General features: G+C 39.8%; 1 long non-coding RNA gene across 1 annotated transcript; it reads right to left on the reverse strand.

Moving 5' to 3' along the window:
• Positions 1-7,470: 7,470 nt before the first annotated feature.
• LOC124249740 (uncharacterized) lies at positions 7,471-16,319 on the reverse strand. The gene is made up of 3 exons (XR_006891454.1): positions 16,239-16,319; positions 8,632-8,762; positions 7,471-7,659 (listed from the first exon to the last, which is right to left on the reverse strand). It is a non-coding gene; the product is annotated as an uncharacterized LOC124249740 (long non-coding RNA).
• Between the last annotated feature and the right edge of the window lie 5,630 nt (positions 16,320-21,949).

Genomic DNA, 21,949 nt, shown 5'->3' on the forward strand with positions numbered 1-21,949 from the left:
TGTCACTGTAGGCAGGCTGAAAGTGTGTGAATAACCTATTTGAATGGAAATGCCACAACAGAAGGGGAATCCAACTCCTGGCTGCTGGAGGGGTGGCTCCCACCATCACACAAGGTGAGATGCAAGGTACTAGGGCTCACCGTAGAGGGTTTTGGAGTGACCTTCCCTGCTGAAAAGGCTTCAAGTGTTCCCTCTACCACTTGGATGACGTCGGCGCTCCTCAGCCTGGCGTGAATGGCCTTCCACGATGGGTGCCTGCTGACTTCTCTGGCCTCAGTGCTCATGGCATGTGATTTTTGCTTCAGCAACACTAACCTGTAATCCGTTGCTACCCTGTGCCCTTTCCTCCACTTCTGCTTGTTTAACTTCAGTTCATCCTTTAAGACTTAACTTAGACATCCCTTCTTTCAATGAAGCCTTTCCTGACTCTCCCAGGTCTCAGGAGCCCCTTCTTCCTCCTCCTGTAAATCCTGATGTCTATTTTGTATTATTACACCTACAGCATAGATTAGGTGTCCGTCTCTCCTATTATTCTATAAAGTCCTTGTGGAGAGAGACTATGCTTTATTCATCTTTGTGTTCTAGAGCCTAGGATAATAAATAAATGATTGGGTAGATGGATGAAAGGATTTGCCTGGCTGAATTCCAAACCTTTTTGGAGACTCTTGCATTATCATCATGACTTGGTTAGACTAAGACGTGGAAGGTGGGTGCAGATGGGTGTGCAGAACTTGTATCCACATTTTGATTGGCCCTAAATTACTACAGTTGAATATTAGAGTTTCTAAAACCATTCTTTTGGCTTAAAAACTTACTGGTCCCAGAAAGTATTTTTGGATTAACCATGTCTCTCTATTTCCTCTAGGGTTTTTTTTTTCCCCAACAATTATTTTAATAATTGATATACTTCGCATTTTTTAATATCCTGCTTGTTCGTTATCTTCCAGTTACATTTTTTGGTTTTCCATAACCATAAGATAAGCCTCTGAAGTTTTCCTTCTAATATTTTGGTCTCCTGTCATGGACACTGCATCCTAGTGATTACAAGCCTACCATGCTTCGTAGGCTAATGCTGCCATTTACTCATCGAATGACCTTTGGCAAGTTACTTAACTATTGGCAGCTCATTTTTTCCCATATATAAAATGGGAATAACACTAGTTCCTATCTCAGAGTGTTATTATAATAAATAAATAAATAATATTCCATTGTGTATGTATACCACATTCATCCATTGATGGACACTTAGGTTGCTTCCATATCTTGGCTACTGTAAATAATGCTGAAAGAACACGAAGGTGCATATTTCTTTTTGAGTTAGTGTTTTCTTTTCTTTCAGTTAAATACCCAGAAGTGCAATTGCTGGATCATATGATGGCTCTATTTTAATTTTTTTGTTAATTTTATTTGTTAATTTGTTATTTTAATTAATTTGTTTGCCATAGTGGCTGTACCAGTTTACCTCCCCACTAGCAGTGCACAAGGGTTCCTTTTTCTCCACATCCTCACAAACACTTGTTATTTCTTCTCTTTTTGATATTAGCCATTCTTACAAGTGGGAGGTGATATCTTATTGTGGCTTTGACTTGCATTTTCCTGATTATCAGTGGTGTTGAGCACCTTTTCATATATCTGTTGGCTATCTATATGTCTTCTCTGGAAAAATGTCTATTCAGATCCTCTGCCCGTTTTTTAATTGGATTTTTTTTTTTTTTTTTGCTATTGAGTTGTATGAGTTCTTTATATATTTTGGATATTAACCCCTTATCAGATGTGCTATTTGCAAATATTTTCTCCCATTCAGTAGGTTGCCTTTTCACTTTGTTGATGGTTTCCTTTGCTGTGCAGAAGCTTTTCAGTTTGATGTAGTCCCACTTGCTTATTTTTGCTTTTGTTGCCCTTGCTTTGGTGTTGAATCCAAACAATAATTGCCAAGACTAACGTCAAGGAGCGTACTGCCTGTGTTTTTTTCCAGGAGTTTTATGGTTTCAGGTCTTACATTCAAGTCTTTAATCCACTTTGAGTTAATTTTTGTGCATGATGTAAGATAGCGGTCCAGTTTCATTCTTTTACATGTGGCTGTCCAGTTTTTCCAACACCATTTATTGAAGAGACTGTCCTTTCCCCATTGTATATTCTTGGCTTCTTTGTTGTAAATTAATTGTGCCCATCAATGGAGGAATGCATAAGGAAAATGTGATATAAATGGAATAGTATTCAGCTATTAAAAAGGAAATCCTGCCATTTGCAACAACATAGATGGACCTTGAGGGCATTATGCTAAGTGAAATAAGTCAGACAGAGAAAGATAAATACCATATGATCTCAATTATATGTGGAATCTAAACAAAAAACAGAAGAAGAAAGAAAAAATCAAACTCATAGAAACAGAGAACAGATTGGTGCTTGCCAGAGGTGAGGGGCTAAGAGTTGGTGAAATGGGAGAAGGAACTCAAAAGGTACAAACTTCTAGTCATAAAATAAATAAGTCATCATGGGCTGTAATGTACAGCATGTGTGACTACAGTTAATAACACTGTATTGTATATTTGAAAGTTGCTAAGGAGTATATCTTAAAATCTCTCATCACAAGAAGGAATTGTAAGTATGTGTGGTGATGGATTTTTAAACACAGTTATTACAGTGATATTTCACAGTATATACAAGTATTGAATCACTATGTTGTACACCTGCAATTAATATAATGTTATGAGTCAATTATATCTCAATAAAAAAGGGGGAAAAAAGAAAGAAATGACAGCATGCTGTTATAACATGCTTAGAACAGTGCCTAGCATATGGTCAATTAAGGTTAAGTTATTTTATTACTGCCTTCACATGATGATTGGTAATGCCTTATACATGTTCAGTATTTTACTAAAAACCCTTCATAGATGAGTTAAAAAATCTCACATCAAAGCACATCTTTAGGGAATTTCAGAACACTGACTAAAAAAACGTCCTCATGCTTCTTGAGATAGAAAACAAATTAAAAAAACAAAAACAAAAAAGGTCATATACAAAGAACTTGAAATGGAATGGTACTGAATTTACTAATAGCAAATCTAGAATTTAGAAGATAATGGAAAAATGCTTTTCAAATACTGAAAAAAATTTAAGTTCCAACATACACTTGAATACCCAGATAAACTATTGCTAAAATAGGAAAGTAAAATAAAGACATTTTTATTTACATGCAAAGGGTCAAAATATTTTTCCTCCTTGGACCCTGTCTTTGTCCATTTGGGCTGCTATCACAGAAATACCTTAAGTCTGCGGCATGGGGTGCCTTAAACAACAGAAAGCTTTTTCTCACAGTTCTGGAAGCTGGAAAATCAAAGATCAAGATGTCCAGGGGCTGGCCCCATGGCTGAGTGGTTAAGTTGGCATGCTCCACTTCAGCGGCTCGGGGTTCATGGTTTGGATCCTGGGCGCAGACTTACACACTGCTCATCAGGTCACACTGTGGCAGCATCCCACAGAGGAGAACTAGAATGACTTAGAGTTAGGATGTACAACTATGTACGGGGGCTTTGGGGAGACAAAAAAGAAAGAGGAAGATTGGCAATAGGTGTTAGCTCCAGGCCAATCTTCCTCACTAAAAAAAAATGAGAAAGAGATCAAAGTGTCTCAGATTCAAGGTATGGTGAGGGCCTGCTCCCTGGATCATAGACAGTTGTCTTCTCGCCATGTCCTCACATGGTGAAAAGGGTAAGGGAGCTCTCTGAGGTCTCTTTAGAAGGGCACTAATCCCACCCAGATGACCTAATCACCTCCCAGAGGCCCCACTTCCAAATACCATCATATTGGGGATTAGGTTTCAATGTATGAATCTGGAAGAGACACAATTATTCAGTCAATAGCAGTGTCTTTCTTAGAAAGTTGCTAAAGAATATTTTCCATCAAAAAGGTGAATAAAATAAAATAAGGAAGGGCAGGAATTTAGAATGCAAGAGGCAAGATCAACAGGAAAAATGCAAAGGACCTTTATAGGATAATAATGAAGAGAAGGCCCAAGAAATCAGCTATTTGGCAGTCTAGTGAACAACCAGTACAGACAGAAGCAGGAGAGTAGAAGGCTCCAGAGGGGATGTCTTCATGAAAAAAGAAAAAAAAAGTCTAGATTTTGTGATATACTTGGCTGTGATGAGAGGAATCTTACAGATCTGATAGAAAATTTGAAACTGAATTCATGATAGGACACCGACAACTAAGCAAACAGCCACAAAAGTGATGATTAATCCCACGGACATAGAAAAGCTGGATGAGAAATATGATGCAATGAGGCCATGCAGCCCAGCTGCGAAGTCTATTAATATCACTATAAGTCCTGAATATTGATATAACCAAATAAACAGATTGGAATTAGGGGACAGGGGAAGCGTAAGTGTGTAGAGGGGACAGGCAGTAAGAGAGTGAAATCTTCGTTTTCTTTTGCAGGAAATCAACTAAGTAAAATTGAACAATCAAGAAATAGCAAGGCAAGTACTTATCTAGCAAGATGGAGATAAACGGCAGAAGAAAGAGCTAAAAGAAGTAAATGCTTACATACTTGGAGTAAAAATCAGGAGTAGGAAAAGGCAGAGCTGAGAGCTGCTGTTTTTCTTTACAAACCTTGTAGTACTACTTGAATTTTTAACTACGTACACATATTACTTTGAAACAAGTTAAAAAATTAGTTAAAACTTGAGAGGCAAATCAAATACACAAGAACTTAACAGTAGAGAGTTTTAAGAAGTTTTGATGCAAGATTTGTTTTCGTGTGGATCAATTTGGGCATGATCATGTAGAAATCGAAATCTAATTATATATTTGAGAAACATTTGTCTTCCTTTTATTTTTAAGCGAAATCATAAATCCTGATTCTTCTTCCTTCTATTGGGATGCTATGGATGGTTCCAGTAAATGCTTAGCTTGGGAAACTAGAACACCAAAGCTGTCCTCTTGGCAGTCATTAGGATATGAATCAACACAGAGCAGAATGTTCTGAGCTCACCCCGACCCCTCCACCAGCATTTAGCCTTCATTGACGCCATCCTTACTACGAAAACAACTGTAACCAAGAGACAGCATTAACTCAGAGCAAAACTGAGGAGTATTTGGAATGTTTTAATTAAGTTTATTGCCTGAAGACAACAAAACTTCCACCTCTGCCATCGGCACACTTTCTCAGAGTACATCTGATGAAAGGCTATCATGAAAGGAAGGCAATTTCTTACATTTGCTAAAAGAACTTTCTAAGTTTCGTAAATTCCCTGGGAATCCTGGGAAGGCAGGAGAAACAATATGCCAGAAATAGCAATATTCTATCAAACTAATTTTCAGGAAAACTAGGAGAAAGTAACAGTGACTCTGGTGTACAAGTGGATATTGTCATAGTATGGGGACTTCAAGTCACAAATAAGTAGAGAGAAAGAAAAACATGCAGCGGAGGCTGGAGGAAAAAAGAGTGAGGGAAAGGGTTATACAGAGGGAAGAGAGAAATAACAGGATGTGGGAAGGAGAAGAGAAGTGAATGAAGGAGAAGACTGGGAGAGATACAGGGTGGACCTGTATGGTATATGCGGCCATGTCCCCCAGCCTCAATCGTGTTACCTAAAAACCCAATAACTTTTCCTGACCTGGTGCCATTGGCTACAATGGTATTCCAAGTCCACCCCAGACCCTGAAATCTTTATTTATTCCTAGAAAATTCCCTTCATAGACTTTCTTTCAAGGACCTTTCTTCTACTTGTGTGGGACCACAGGACCCAGATGCCCAGGCAAATGGGCCCCCATTTTCATCTGTCCTTTGATAAACAAGTGGATCTGGTCCTTCTTTTATTCCCACTTTAGGGGAAGAGAGAGAATATACCACAAGCTCTGCTCCTTCTAGAATGGCTTAATGTGCTTAACGGACATCCCCGCTCCATGTGCACTAGGGCTGTGTACGGGGGTGAGGGAAATGCAAGCGTAGATGTGGGTGGGTGTGGTACGTAGATCTGTATGTGTGTGTGTGTTTGTCTGTACATTTATGTGTCTCTCTAACTTCTGAGTGGTCTCCTAATATCTGGTGGTCCTTGACTATGAGTTCATATATAAAGGTGAGGCTCTAAAAAGCCAATTGGGAGCTCTCTCTGTATGGGCAGAGCTTCCGAGCCAGTGGGCCTCACTCACAGGGTGATCAGACTGAGACACAAATGTTTCTTTGTGAACGGCTCCCAAAGAGATCTATGGCCTAATCCCGAACCTATGAATATGTTAGGTTACATGCAAGGAAGAAATAAATTTGTAGGTGGAATTAAGGTTGCTAATCAGTTGATTTTAAGGTAGGGAGATTATCCTGGATTATATGAGTGTGCCCAATGTAATCACAGGGGTCCTTAAAAGTGGAAGAATGAATTGGAAAAAAGAACCAGACAGATGGCAGCATAAGGACTTGGTCTGATGTCGCTGGCTTCCAAGACGGAAGAAGAGGGCCACAAGCTAAGGAATTTGTCAGGCTCTAGAAGCAGGATAAGGCAAGGAAACAGATTACCTTCTTGAGTCCCCAGAAGGCCAATGCTTTCAGTTTAGCCCAACAAGACCCATTCTGGACTTCAAACCTCTAGAATTGTAAGCTAATTTGTATTGTTTTAAGCTGCCATGTTTGTGGTCATTCGTTTCAGCAGCTGTAGGAAAGCAGCGTATCTCCAACAGCAATATGTATAGACCTTTTCTTTTGCCCAGAAATTTCTCCAGAGAGGAGAGAAAATAATCTTGACTTTTGAAATCTGGGAACCAAGCAGTGGAAGGAGGCAAGGAGTCTTACGCTCAGTTTGCTGTCTTCTTTAAGCCCCATAATGTGTGGCATTTCGTCCCTCCCTGGCTCCCAGGCTGTTCAGGTCAGTTCTGTTTTTAGTCCCACTCTATACTCCCTTTCTCAGAAGTACCCGGTACTTCCAAGCCTGGGACTTTATAGAGTTCTGTGGTGTAAATCAGTTTGCTGGTTTTTGGCTTTCCTCGCCTTCACCCTGCTTTGGAAAGTTTTATTTTCTTCATTATATGAAACCTGTTACCATTCATGAGTTCACAAGCCATCATCTGAAATTGTGTTGACATTTCTAATCTGCTGTCACTGTCCTTAAAGCTTTACAGATTATAACTTCTTTACATTTTTCACTCATTTCACTGGGATTTCAGGAGGAGCAGAGACAAGCAAGTCATTCAATTCATTATGCTTAACTGGAATTCTTTTTCTCTCTATTTTATATTTCATAGAGACAATGAGTAGCTAAGCAATTTGTGAGATTTTTAAATTCAGCCCTGACTGACTCCCGAGTCCATGTTCCCATGAATTTATGGCCTGAAGCAGTTGGCATCCGAAAAGCGATTGAAGCTGGGCTCCCAGATAGACAACAGCAGCTCTGTGCCTTCCTTATATGCATGAAGACTGCAAAAATACCTTGACTTGCTCAAAATGCATTTTATTAAATCATCAGGCACAAAATCTCCTTGGATCTGAAAAGTGGCCACCAGATATGAACCACACTTCCCAGTTCCTCCTTCATCTGTCACCTAGGTGGCTCCAAGAAACTGGCTCATATCAATGGAATATGAGCAGAAGTGAGGAGCGTTATCTCTAGGCTGAAGAGATTAAGCAGAGGTTGACTTCCCCATCCTCTATCTTCTCCCACGTTCCTGTTGGAGATTGATGAGTAATGTTAACGTGAACTAGAGGCAAACTTTCATGGCAAAATGCCACTGGTGATTTTGAGTTTGTTTATTACAGGGCTAATAGTAGCTTAACTACCACTTCTGTCCTTATTATACAAAGTCAAAGCACAGGCCTGGTGTAGGGCAATGTCTATTCAGAGGAAGGAATGCTTTCTGCTTCTCACAAAGTTGCCTTCTGCTGGCCAAGTTGTACAACTTTGGGCTGCTTCGACTCAAAGATGGGTATTTTGCCAAGCTGTACAAAGTTGCTATATATGTTAGTGGAGGCCCTACAGGAATTGACCATCAGTTATTCTCCACGAATGAGGAAGCTCAGTAAGTATGAACAATAAGCCTGCACTAAGTCTCTGCCGTTTGGACATATCATCCATAGATCCAAGAAAATGGATAGTTTAGAAAGGTCCAGGGTAATGCTCAAGAAGTGAATTTGATGATTAGACAAGTCAGAGATGTTTGAAAAATAGTTTAAAATCTTGGCGCTCAGTGTGAGAAAGAGAGATTTTTTTCCCCTTTGTTTAAAAGCTAACTCTCTGATAAAACACATGAGGGACAGGAAATGAATCTGGTCACAAACCAAAAGCTAAATTTTCCAGCCTGATGTAATTCTTTCAGGAAAAGCGCTATGCCAGGGGAAAGGAGGAGGGGCTGACAGAAAATTCAGTTCGTCTTTTGCAAACTAGTTTGCATATACTTTTTAAGCTAAAAGTAATCTTTAATTTTCCTTTTCCCCTTTTATCCAAAAGTATGGACTGCTGGCTAGGTGGCCAAAACACATTTTCAAATGGTTCTTCAGTTAATTGTGAATCAACCTGTTGGATGCTCAATGGATACTGAGAAAACATTGTAACTTAGAGAAAGAATATGAAGAGAAGGAGGAAGAAAGAAGGAAAGAGTGAAGAGAAGGATGTTGAGGCTATGATCCTATGATCTACTCACCCAATTTTTCTTGAATGCCCCTCCTGAGAATGTAGATGGGTGGGATCTTTGCTTGGCTGATCCAGGGGCTGAGTTCTCCATCACTGGAAGCATCCAAGCAGGCTTTGGAGAACTTTCCAGAGTTCACACTACTTCGAGAAGAAAGTTAGAGGAGATGATTGGTAAGGACTCTTCCAAACCTGACTCAGTGACAAATGAAGTGGTCAACAATGCGCCTGTTACATCTGGAGGCCCAAATGGGCAGCCAATTTTTCTGAGTTCTGGGAAATAAACCCACAGGAAGATGGTGGGTGTGATATAGTGTGAAAGATGGGGGAGGAGTTCCTCTTTAATCTGGAATTTGCCTGCCATAGAGGCACAAATAGTCTTTCTTTAATTTAAAGCAGTCACTTCTTCCTTGGCTTGCCCACATCAGGCTGTCAGCCTTTGAGCTCTGTTGCTGCTGTGCCATTGTCAGAATCAAATTACTAAAAAGGTCAGCATCATTAATAGGTAGTTTGAAAGGCATGAAAATGCCAGACAGAAAATCTGTGAGTATCCAAGGCCTTGAGTCAAAAGGTTTGCTGTGGTTTACTTATTCTGCTGTTACTATTATTTGCTCCAAGGTGTACAGATCAAGATCATAAGACTGAAACCACCTGTGGAAACTTACAAATCCTATGGTCGTCCAACTGCCTTGTTCGTGGACGGAACATGCCCCCTGAGACCCATCCCAGCCAGACGGAAACTCCTTGATGGCAGAGACCCTGCTTCTTTGTATCTCAGACAACAATTACCTTGGGACATTCATAAACTCTTGAGCATGGATTAATTATAATTTAAAACTTACACACCAGTGGGAACACTGGTTGAAATAAGTCCCCAGTGAAGACATTCTGGGACTCGAGGTGAGGACTTCAAGGAGAAGGCCAAGGCTCTGTGTCCTGATCCCAGCTAAACCACTGATGCTTTGCATGACCTTAGATCACGCACTTTCCCTAGAAACCACCAGGTTTTCTGTTTTGTAGAATGGAAATTGCTTTATCTTTGATGTAATGTGAGAGAAAATTGTAATAGGCAATTGGCTCATAATTAATATTCAGGTTTTTTTCTTTCATACATGAGACATTAACTATCAGTTTGACACTAGTTTTTAATTAGAGATTAAATTCTTTCAGAACAATAGATAAGTGATGATTCTTTAAGTTGCCGAGAACTCTGGCTTTCACATCCACAGACCTGAATTTTAGCCTCACGTAACTTGGTGCTGCTGGCTTGACTCTTGACTTTGGATAAGCTGTGTTTGTTTGCTTAGTTGCTTGCTTACTTCTTTGTTTTTACCTCTCAAGGCCTCAGTTTCCTTATTTCAAAATGAGAGAATCAGGGGCCGGCCCCGTGGTTGAGTGGTTAAGTTCGCACGCCCTGCTTCGGCTGCCCAGGGTTTCACTGGTTTGGATCCTGGGTGCAGACCCAGCACCGCTCATCAGGCCACGCTGGGGCGGTGTCCCACATAGCACAACCAGAGGCACTCACAACTAGAATATACAACTATGTATTGGGGGCTTTGAGGAGGAGAAGAAGAAGAAAAAAAGATTGGCAACAGATGTTAGCTCAGGTGCTAGTCTTAAAAAAAAAAAAAAGAAAGAGAGTGTCAGACTAGGTGATTTTCAAGTTCCCTTTCAACTTTAAAATTCTATGATTCCAACATGTAAATGTAGCAGCATGTAGTCTAATATATTTTGACTACCAGCTTGTCATGCTGAATAAAATTCATACCATTTGAATCACTGCTTATGACCACGAGTTTCAGATCAGCCCCATGCTGCCATCTTTAAGTATGTAACACCAGAGAAAAGCAACTTATTATGGTATAACTTTTTGGCTACTTGTTTATCAAGAAAATTCACTATGGATTAGCAGACAGTGGGCCCTTCAAGAGCCAAGACCCAAGAAAAGCCTATATTAATATAAATATTGTGATCCAGAACATAAGTGTTGCCTGGGAAGGAAAGCTAATGACAAACTCTCCTTAATTCACAGTTTTTCCTAGAGTGGCCTTGGTTCTCAACCTACTTTGAAAATGTAAAAAAGACATTAGTCATCATGAAAATTATTTCTTTGGAATAGAGAAGACAACAATGAGTAATGTGGTGATGCAGAAACTTCACTAATCAGTAATCATTACTGCTAGTAAGAATCACTAATATAATTACTAGTTCTATTTAGTAACAAAGCAGAGGAGAGAATAAAGTCATGACAAGTTGCTAGAAAGGGTCCAAAGGCAGAGAACTTCGTCTCTTCACTTTCGAATCCATTTGCTAAAATGTTGGCCTCTTTCCCAGAGATTTCGCACTGGCCTACCTGTTTCCCAAGATCGATATGAAATAACATTTCTTCTGTAAAACCATTGATCTTCCAAGCAAGATATGCTCTCTTTCCCTATTCAATTAAACAAGCACTTATGGAGGACTTATTCGAGATCAGGCCTGTGCTTGACGTTGTAAGAACTGAACCCACTCCTGATCATTCTGTTTTCAGAAACCTTCGTAGCGTTTTGTTTATACCAACACTTAATATTTTGTTTATACTCAAGGCATGCACTATGTTCTAACTTGATTAGGGCACACTTGTTTGCCCACTCTACTGCAAGCCTGCCACTATCCTGTGGATGTAATAGGTGTTCAATAGACCTTTCATTTAGAGAATGAAAATAGAGGCAGTAATCACTCCCAATTGCAGACCATTAAGCAATGAAAATAAATACTACTATCTCTAGAATTATAATGTAATTGAATGAGAAAGTACAATTTGACCTATCAAAATTCAGTTACACAAGATCGTTGGGGATAACATTTGTTGCATGTGCCTCTATTACTAATGCAAATAAATACCAATATCTCTTTAAAAACATACTTAGGTTAATTCAGGAAAAATAACAATCTAGGCTCACAAAGTGATCCTCTAGCGTTAGCCACAGCACTGCCCTGTGAATCAAATGTTCTCAAGACAGCTGAGGATCAGAGAGACACCAAAACAAGCTTGTAAATTCTCAGCCTTGCCTGTGCACAATGAAGACTCTCTGTAAATAACCTCACAAATAAAATAAAAACTCTGCAACACTTGGGCAAAAGTCAGAGATTACTCAAACTGGCTTTCTGTGTGCAAAACTGGAGAAATGGGAGATTTGAGATTGCGCCCACCCGTTGGGAATTTCCCTGAGCTAGGATACATAAGTGAGTCCTGGGTTAGGTCTTGGGATGCTTCACTGAAGGCATGTTCCCATCCATTGTGCTCTAGACAGTGACAGTGCCTAACGGAGAAACAGAGGCTATAGCACAGGTAGTGGCGGGGAGAGGTTGGGGCAGGGAGATCTCTTTATCAAGATATAAGCAAATGGCTGATTGTTGACTCTTTGAAAGAGTTTAGCTAAGGAACACATTTTACCCCACTTGCAAGCTAAAAGTGAACCTGCCACATTTTCCTGGATGCAAGAGTTATCAGCATTTTCTTGCACTGGGGTCACCATGTGGGAATTGAGACTTGGGGTATCAGATGACAGTTGCAATTTCAGTGGGCTGCATTACAGGAGAGGAATCCTGAGCTTAGGGAATCTGAATCTTTCCTAATGTGCTGTAAGCTTTCCTGATCTTTGCTCTAGAGGGAGACTCTATTTCTACCTTCCAGGGTGTTTACTAAACAGAGGTACTGGAAAAGATAGTCTGGACATGCAACAACATGAGAGACTCATGGAGAAATGTCTCCCAACACATGGATCTTACATTCCAGTGACAAAGACAAATATATAAATGAATGAATGGATGGATGGATGGAATTACATAGTAGTTAGTGATATGGAAGAAAAAAATCAGAGTACAACCGTAAAGATTGATAAGGAATGCTATTTTCAGTGGCTTTGCTAGGGAAGGCTTTTAGGAGAAGGTAGCATTTGAGCAGAAACTTAAATGAACTGAAAGACAGGGCCATGTAAATATCTGCCACAAGAGCATTCTAGAAGGAAAAAACAACTAGAGCTAAAGCCAAATGCAAGAGGAGAATGCTTATTGTATTTGAGAAATAGCAAGAAACCCAGTGTGAAGTGAGCAAAAGGATAAGTGACAGGAAATGAGGTTGGCAAGTGAGTCAAGAACCATATTATGCCCTAGTATGCCAAGCAAAAATCTTCTTTAGATTTTAAGTTTGATAGGCTTCCATTTGGGAAATGAATAAATGAATGAATGAATGAATGAATGAATGATTTCCCCTCATTTCCCTGAATTGACTGGTAATAAAAAGGCTATAGGATGGGGAGTGGTTGAGAAATCTTCATCCTAAACCATGGCTAGTCCTGGAGGGATCAGAGCCTCAAGAAGAAAGACAGAGAGTGGCAGCAGCAAAGATGAGAGATGATAGACCATATGTGTGGGGTCTGAAGAGGGAAGGCATGCATGGAAAGCTGGCTCAAGATCTTGAACTGGGCTTAAGTGTCTAAGCAACGGGAGGCCTCATGTTCCCCAAGAGGAACACACAACCTAGATACAATGAAGTCACTGATTCTCTACTCCTCTCTCTCCACTCACAGCATTTTCTCTAGTTCTAGCTGTCACTCCCTCTCTCTTCTCCAGTTTCCATATGTATATTTGTCTCTTCCCATCATCTTCTATTTTATTTCCTTTACACATTTCTTGTCTTGATCTCTTCTTCTTCCAATTCCCATTTTTCAAATCTCTTGTTTTACTGTACCTCTGCCCCATCTTCAGCACATGAGAGCCTCTTTTCTCTTTCTCCCTACCTTACAGGCTCCCCCTGATCCTGGAAGCCCTATTTTATTTTATTTTCTGAAACTCCGTGAAACCTCTCATCAGTCAGAGAGACAGTGGAAAGGGGGAAGAGCCCTCCCTCCTCCGCCTGGTCAGGTCAGGGTAAAAAGCCCTTCCCTTCTCAGGCTGAGGTCAGAGCGTGGTGCCCCCTGGGATGGTGGTAGAAGGCAGCAACACCAGAGTGGAAAATACCCATTGTCCCCAGGCCCCATGGTAAGAGCCGTGCCAGCATTTACTATCATTATATTGAATACACTGTTATAATTATTGTACTTATCCTGGAGTACTGGGCATGAACCTTACATCTAAATCAGGCAGCATCTCAAAGCTGGCGTTTCTTCTACAGGCTCAAGGAGAAAAGTTGCTTTATTTTGTTTTTTACAAGCAGTGATTGCCATGGTAGCATAGAAACTAGTTTCTGTGTTCTTACCACCAAACCCTAGAATTTGTGATAGACAAGATATAAACAGCATAATCTCAGATAACATCTCTAGACAAAAACAACAAAGTAAAGCACTGGGAGATCCAAAATAAGTGGCAAGTCAGTTTACATTTCCTAAAGTTGGCTGCAATGAATTCTCATTTTCCTCTGACTTCCATCATAATTTTAAACATACATTCCTACATGCTCCTTTCTTCCCACTGGTGTCATCACATGTCATTAGCCTGTCACTGGGACTGGAAAGTTGTAGTCAGATGTATGCCTTCATTCATCAAACACCTCTTGAGGACCTTCCAGGTGCCAGGGACCGGGAACACCCTCAGGCAACCTAAGTCTAGTGGAGAGACGACTGTGTCCAGATTGGCACAGTCCAGAGCCAGGCCTGTGATAGGCACATTCATGGGTGAAAGGGTCATCCAGAAGAATGGGGATCAGTTGTCCATAAAGGTGGGGGTTGGGGTTGAGAAGGGAGTCAAAAGGGCTTCGTGTAGTATGTGATGCCTTTGTGAGCGGCATCTTGAATGAGTTGTTTTCTAAGTGGACATGTGCAAAGGCACAGAGATGGGCAAGACAGCCTCATCAGGGAGTGTCAGATAATTCAGTATGGTGGGAGTGGAGGATGTAGGGACAATGATGGGGAGATGGGTCCAGCAAGAGACAAGACTGTAGAATTAATCAGCTGGGGGATCACTTCTGCAAATGTCCATAGAGGAATTACGTAATGCTATTGTTCTGGAAGACAGCATGGATATTCCCTGTCTTTCTTATTTGGTTATTTGGTTACAGTGAACTTTTGAAGAATGAGTATATAAAAATACATATGTACACATACACACGTGTACACATATGTGCACGTGTGTATATAAACCCACTCACAGCTCCAACCTTCCCAAACATTGTAGGAATTGAGTAGATAGCTGTCATTGCTTCAGAAAACAGATGGATGCCAACAAAATAATTTTACATTTTAAAGTTTGCTAAAGGTTTTTTTATTATTAAAGCCAACATCCTTCTTCATATAGAAAGTCAGAAAAAACAGAAAGTTAAAGAAAAGAACAGAGAGAAAGAAACTTATTCATACTCCCCATATTTTGATTATTTCCTTTTCTAGCCTTTTTTCCTGTGCATGAGTTTTATTCATTTGTTGACCTAAGTGTAAGTCTGAACGATTTTTAGAACGTAGAGAAGGAAATGGTTTAATGGGATTTCACCTCAAATAGATCATCACATAGGTCACTCAACAATATTTACTGATTTTGTCTTTTGTGTCAGGCACTGTGTGACGTGCTGTAATAGAGTAGTAAGCACAACAGACACAGGGCCTGCCCATGCAGGTTCCTGTGAACACAAAAGGCCTGGAAATAAAAGGGGTGTCATGGGGACAGACACAGGCTAAACAAACTTTTGGCTCTCTCAGCAAAAACTCCCCACTCCCACTCATTTGGCCCCCTTCTGGTCATGGTCATGAAGTCACTGAGTGCTCTCATTGGAAGGGCCTTTGAGTTCTTATAGTCCAAATAGTAACTCAAATAATAATAGTGTTTGTTGGTTGAAACAAACAGGACATGTTTAGGGATAGCTTTTTCTCCCCTAATTGCTGGAGTTATTGACTTCTTTAAGCTATCCTTCCTCTGGCATCCGGTGCTCCCCACTGCTACCTGCCCCCTGGCACCATGGCAGCCCAAAGAACAGGAAACCAGACGTGGGCCTGCCAAAGCCCTCAACCCCAGCAGGCTTCTTCCTTCCTGCCACAGGGGTGATGAGACACAAGGCCAAGGCGAGCAAGTTTCTCCGGGCTCCACACGCCATGTGTCGTCCTTGTCTTAGATAAACAAAGCCGTCACTCCTCCTTCCCCACCAACACAGTCAATCACCCCAGCACAGAAAACAAACAAGCAAGCGGGGCACAGTCAGGGTTCCTTCTGCTCTTGGGAGATCCGCCATCCTGTAGACACGGAGGTGGTGGTTTCTAACTCCCCGCTGCCAACCACAAATAGTATTTCCTCCCTCAGGCAGTACAACATCTCAAACTGCACCTGTAGAAAGCCATCTCTTCAAGTTAAGGAATTGTAGTTTCTATAAATCTCATGCCAAAATGGATTAAACATTACCTACATTAAATCACCTCAGATAATTATTAGTTATTGATCATGTCATGGTAACATGCACCCGATTCCATTGCAACCTGATAAGTATCATTACCAGCCACTGCTGGTCAGTGTTAATGGATAATTTGGGACTCAGGTTAAGGAACAGCCAGCCCTGCTTGTATTACCACAGTGGGGCCTCGGACAAGCCAGAGACAGTAAGAGGACGCAGGAACCCTGAAGGCTTTAGGGGAAAATGTCACAAAAGCAAACTTTACTTACTTCCCTGTTTTGCACCATCCACACCCTGATAAATGCAGGTTAATCTCACAGTGACTGGTGATCCCATGAACTTTAGAATCCATTCAGGCAATCACATTTCTCCACCAGCTGTGCTAACTATCTTTGAAGCCGAGCGATTCCTTTAACTCTGGTTAAACATTACACGACACATGCCTGCTTTGAATGGGCAAACCACAAACTGCACGGCAGAGTACGGAGAGAGAACCTTGGGCTCGGAGGCACCATATATGAGTTTGAGTCATTTCTAGTGGTTTGACCTTGAGTAAACACTGCTTCTCTGGGTTTTCATATCACTCACAATTGTACTTCATTGTAATCGCCTGTATGAAATATCCCCTCGCCCTTTTTTCAACCTGGCCCAGACAGAATTAGTTTACTCCTTCTATGGTCTTCCTGTCCTTTGGACAGATCTGTGTCGTGGAGATGTAGATACATATCATTTTTATCTCCCTCACTACACTATGACTCCTCTGGGACTCGTGGCTTTGATTTCCCATGGCCTGCCCATTATCCGGCTCTTAGTGCACACTCAGTAAATGATCTTCATACTTGCCTACCTGAACTACAAAATGGAGGCCATAATGAGCACGTCTCAAGGACTCCTAGGAGGCTCAAAGAAGACAGTATGCCAGCAAGTATTTCATTAACTATAAAGCCCTGTGTAATTCTAAGGTGTGGTCACTATTTGCATAGCAATGTTATTTCTCAGGGTAGCACAATTCACGAAAATCAAGGAACCAAAGGAAAGAAACAAGAAGCCGCCAACAGTGATTAACTCTGGGGGCTGACTAAGAGGCAACGGGGAAGGTGGAGTGGACAGTAGGGCAGGAGACTTTAAATTCTTACTTTACATCAATTTTCAATATCAGAAATATGGATGATTTTTATACTGATACGTCTTAGTGTCTTTTCAAATTAGAAAAATAAGTGCATACCATACCAGTCAACTCCTTCAGTATTTACCTGGGGGCCCATGGACATACATCAAATGTTAACTGAAACCAAAGCTTGCTGTGTTGTTTATTACATGATTATTGACAAGGATAATACTTTTCTCACTTTCATATTGCAATTTAGGTTTCCTGAGATATTGTTTATTATTTACTTTATTCTCACAGAAATCTTGATGTCACTAGGATAATTATTATTAGCTGAATTTAATGCATAGAAAAACTGAGGCCAGAGAGGTTTGATAAATTTTCCAAGATTCCAAACATGGTGGAGAAGACTGGAATTCAAGAGACCCAACTAGAGCCCTTTGCCGCAGGTGACGTCCATGGAATGGCCCCCAAAGACAGTTTTCTGTACTTCTGTCCTTGGCAGGGACTTGGGCTCCCAGAAAAGCTATTACCTACAGACAGATGGCTTCTAATATCTTATTTACTGCTACTCAGTATGTCATTCTCTAAGTTCCAATACGTGGCTAAGAGAACACTGAATTTGGAATCAGACAGCCTACTGGCTTGAATCTAGGCCCTGCCACTAAAAGAGCTATGTGACTTTGAGGAAAGTCACTTAACTTTTCTGAAAGTCATTATCATTACCAAGTGGGAATGACACCACGCCTCCCTCTCAGGGAGCCTGGGAGTGTCTCATGAGATGATATATGTGAAGCTGCTTTGGAAACTGTAAGACACTTTGTAAATGTTGGGTATGTTATTTGCTTACAGGCTTCTGAAGGCTACTTGGCAGAGGCACATATTCCCAAGGCCACCAAGAAGATAAGAAAATCTAAGAGGAAAAGGATAAAAATCACTCTCAAGAGGCGGAAAGAAATCTCGCCACTCTGTGAGTCACCTCAGTCTGTGGTAATTGGAACCCAGTGTTCTTTAATATCTACTTACTTCTTCTTCCTCCTGGGACAGTGTTGTTTTACCCCCTGCGGATTACCCCAGCTGTGACAGCCATTCGATCAGTGCAGCTATCAGAGCGAATAGCTTTCTCCCTCTGGGTCTTTGCCTGAAGCTTCACAGTAGGATAAAAACGTGCTGTGACCGTTTCCCCCACTATCCACAGTTCGCTTTACGCCACTTTGTTTCACGGAAGACCTACATTCGTGCCTGTTTTCGCTAACCGAAAAGAATCCGAAGAGTATTTTCGCTTTTACAATAAAAGGGGACAAGCCAAAATAGGATTCAGCGTTTGTTTGCAGCGACCCTTTATAAGGCAACGCGCAGTCCGACACCAAGCGCGGCGCCGCCAGGCTCCTTCCCCGGGGCTACACTGGGCATCTCAGCGTCAAGCCGCCATGGCTTTGAACTGTGTCTGTGAGCATCTTGCTTTATCTTGATTGATTTTGGTAGGTTATTTTTCGGATCTGGGAACGCTCAAAAATTTTTCCAATGTAAATTAGTGGTAATTGCTTCTTCGCTTTACGCCATTTCGGCTTACGAAAGGTTTCTTAGGAACGTTGTACTTTCAGATCATGGGGGAAGGCTTTAAATGCCTTTGTTCTTTTCACTGCAAGGGAATCATAAAAATATTGTTTCCTATTAAGTTCGGTAAAATTCTATTCACTGAAGAATATAGAGAACTAAAATCCTTCCGTGTGTTGACTGAAAGTATGGATTAGCTGGAACGTGAAATTCTGCTATTTGATGGTGCCTCAAAACACCTCCGGTAGCCCCACCACTATTACACTACACTTCTGTAAGGAGAAGAACAGAGAGAAGTGTTAAGGAAAGCTACAGTTCAGTGGGCAATGTAGGGAATCAGACCAAATAAAGAACCTATCACAGAAAATGACACATTGCATAGAGTAAGCACACTAAACCCAGATCTGGAGCAGGAACAGCAGGAAGGGGGAGTGTTCACGCCATTAGGCACCTGCACAAGGAAACCCACCTCCTGAAAACTGCTCTCTTCTCCTCACCCTCAAATAGATGTCCTGACATTATCTCATAACTTGCGAGGTATCTCACATAATTGTTCTAATAGCTTGTCTGCAGAGAGAATATTTTGTTTCTCCCAATCTGATCCTAACTCTTCCTATTTCCTTTTCTTGCCTCTGTGTATTGCCTAAGACCTCCAGTACAATGATGAATAGAAACAACAATAGTGGGTATCTCTGCCGTATTTCTGACTTTAAAGAAAAAAATTCTAAGGCTGTAAGTGTGGTGTGCACTGTATACATTTGTTGGAGTGTCCTAATCAAGTTAAGGAACTTCTCTTTCTTTTATAGTTTGCTAAGTACAAAGAGTAGTTGAATTTTTGTCAAATGCCTTCTCAGCATCTATTGAGATACTTATTTAATTTTTCTCCTTGAATTTATTAATGTGGTAAATTACATTACATATGCCTTAATGTTACGCTATCCCTGAATTTCTGGAGTAAACTCTCCTTGATCATGATAGATTTAAAAAATAAATAAATGGCTAGGTTCAGTTTCCTCATATTTTATGAAACTTGCATTTATGATAATAAAGGAGACTTTGCCTTCTATTATCCTTTCAGGGACTGTTTTTGTCTTGTTTTGCTATCAAAGTGAGGATAACTTCATGAATTGACTTGGGGAATTTTCCTTTGCTTCCTTTTCTCTGGAAAAGTGTTTATAAGATGAAGAGTATAGTTAAATTCTCTATTTGATGGGTAAAGTGTTCTATACATGTTTATTAATCCAGCTTATTAATACTAATATTAAAATATTTTTATTTTCAACAATTATTTGCTTGATCTTGTATTTGTCCTTTTTTCTTTGTAATATTTAATGATTATTATGTTTTCCTGATTAATTATTCTTTTAAAATCTTTGAGAAATAACTCTTTTTATGACTATTAATGGTTGTGTCTCAAAATCTAAATTTTCCCAATATTAATATTGGAACATTAGCTTTCTTTCTTCCTGATAGAGCTTTTATTTTAAAATTTTCTCTATTCTTACTTTTTGGTTATATGAATAATGGATCCTTATAATTTAATTTGAAATTCCTTGCCTTTTATCAGTGAGTTTAATCCCTTTATATTTATTGTGAATACTGACACATCTGGACTTATTCTTTTTTGTGTGTGTTTTCTATTTTCCATGCTGTTTATCAGCTTATTTATCTTCTCTTTTACTATATACTATCAAATTTTCTTTTCCCCCCTGTATTAGTCTACTCTTCTGAATATATATGTATTTTATTTCTATCCTTTAACATGGATACCCAGTAAAGTCCAATTTTAATCAATATCACTTATTGACCAATAGAAGAAATTTAGAATGCTTTAACTCCAATCCTCTGCCATTTTCATGTTATTCTACATTAGTTCCACCTTGTTTTTAAACTTCCCAAAATAATCTCTTTTTTGTTTGTTTGTTGATATAATCAATGATTACTTTGATTTAACAGCATGCTTACCAGCTTATTTACTTTCTATTGCTTTTTGTATCTCTAATCTTCCTTTTGCAATAATTTTCCTCTTTCTGAAGTCCACCTGTTAGTAGTTTTTTCAGTTAATGTGATTAATAAATTCAGTCTTTTTTTGGTATGAGAATAATTTTATTTTACCATACCTTTCAGTGATAATTTAGTTTAATATTTTGAGGATATTTTTCCATCTTACTCTGGCTTCTCTTGTTGCTGAAGTAGACTATGAGTCATTAGTTTTCCTTGTGGGTAATCTGTATTTTCACTCTGGTACTATAAAAAAATTATTTTTCCTTGTCTTTGTTATTCTGCAGTTTCACTATGGAATTCGTCATCCTTGGGATTGCTTGAGCAATTCTAATATGAGGACTCATATCTTTCTTGAATTCAGAAAAATTCCAAGCCAGTAGCTTTTTGAGTGTTATCTCATCTCCATTTTTTTTCTAACAGATGTGTATTAAATCTTCTCATTTTAACCTCCATATCTTTTCATCTCTTTATGGTATTCTCCATCTCAATCATTCTTTCCTGCATTCTAGATGGTTTACTTAGATCTATCTTCCATTAATTAATTAGGTCTTCAGTTGCATGTACTTTACTGTTTAACCCATATTTTGAGATTTTAATCTAATGACTAAAGCTTTTAATTCTAGAAATTCTATTTTTCTTCTTTTTCTTTTTTCTGCTATTTTCTTATTATCTCCTGACTTCTCTCTTTTTTTAATGTTCTAAAATGAACATTTTAAATACATTTATTTTCTCATTCTCTTTTTCCCAAGTGATTGTTTTTCCATTCATGCTGCTGCTAAGTCTTTCTCAGGTTTTGTTTGTGTTATTGGTACTTTTGTTCCTAAATTCATCTTTACTGGAGGTGGTTTTCAGTAGGGTTTCTGTTGTGCTTATTTGCAGAAGTGTACCTACAAAGTGCTTTCCCGTTTTCTTCTTCAGGGCTTCAGGGTTTTAACCAGAGCTCGACCAGTTTTGTACTAATTTCTAAATCCAGGGCTCCTGCACCACATAAGTTTGGTAAATTTAGAATCTACACCCACTCTATATAATTTTGAGATTGTGAATTCTTATGGTTGATGCTTTTCCATCCAGTGCCCTGGTGGGTAGCTGGTTTCCTGTCAGTTCCTCAGGTTAGTATCTGTAGTTCTTCTACTCAATCCTTTTTTCATCGACAGCACATGCTTTCAAAAATCTTAGCAATAAATAGGAGACTCCATTACAGCTGCTTATCTCACATGATTATAGATCACTTAGCCTATCCTCTGTGGGCATGAAAAACCCAATGTTCATCTCCCAAAACTTATATTCAGGACCAGTTGTCCCATGAGCCAT

The sequence above is a fragment of the Equus quagga genome, chromosome 13, assembly GCF_021613505.1.
Source record: "Equus quagga isolate Etosha38 chromosome 13, UCLA_HA_Equagga_1.0, whole genome shotgun sequence".
Lineage (NCBI taxonomy): Eukaryota > Metazoa > Chordata > Mammalia > Perissodactyla > Equidae > Equus > Equus quagga.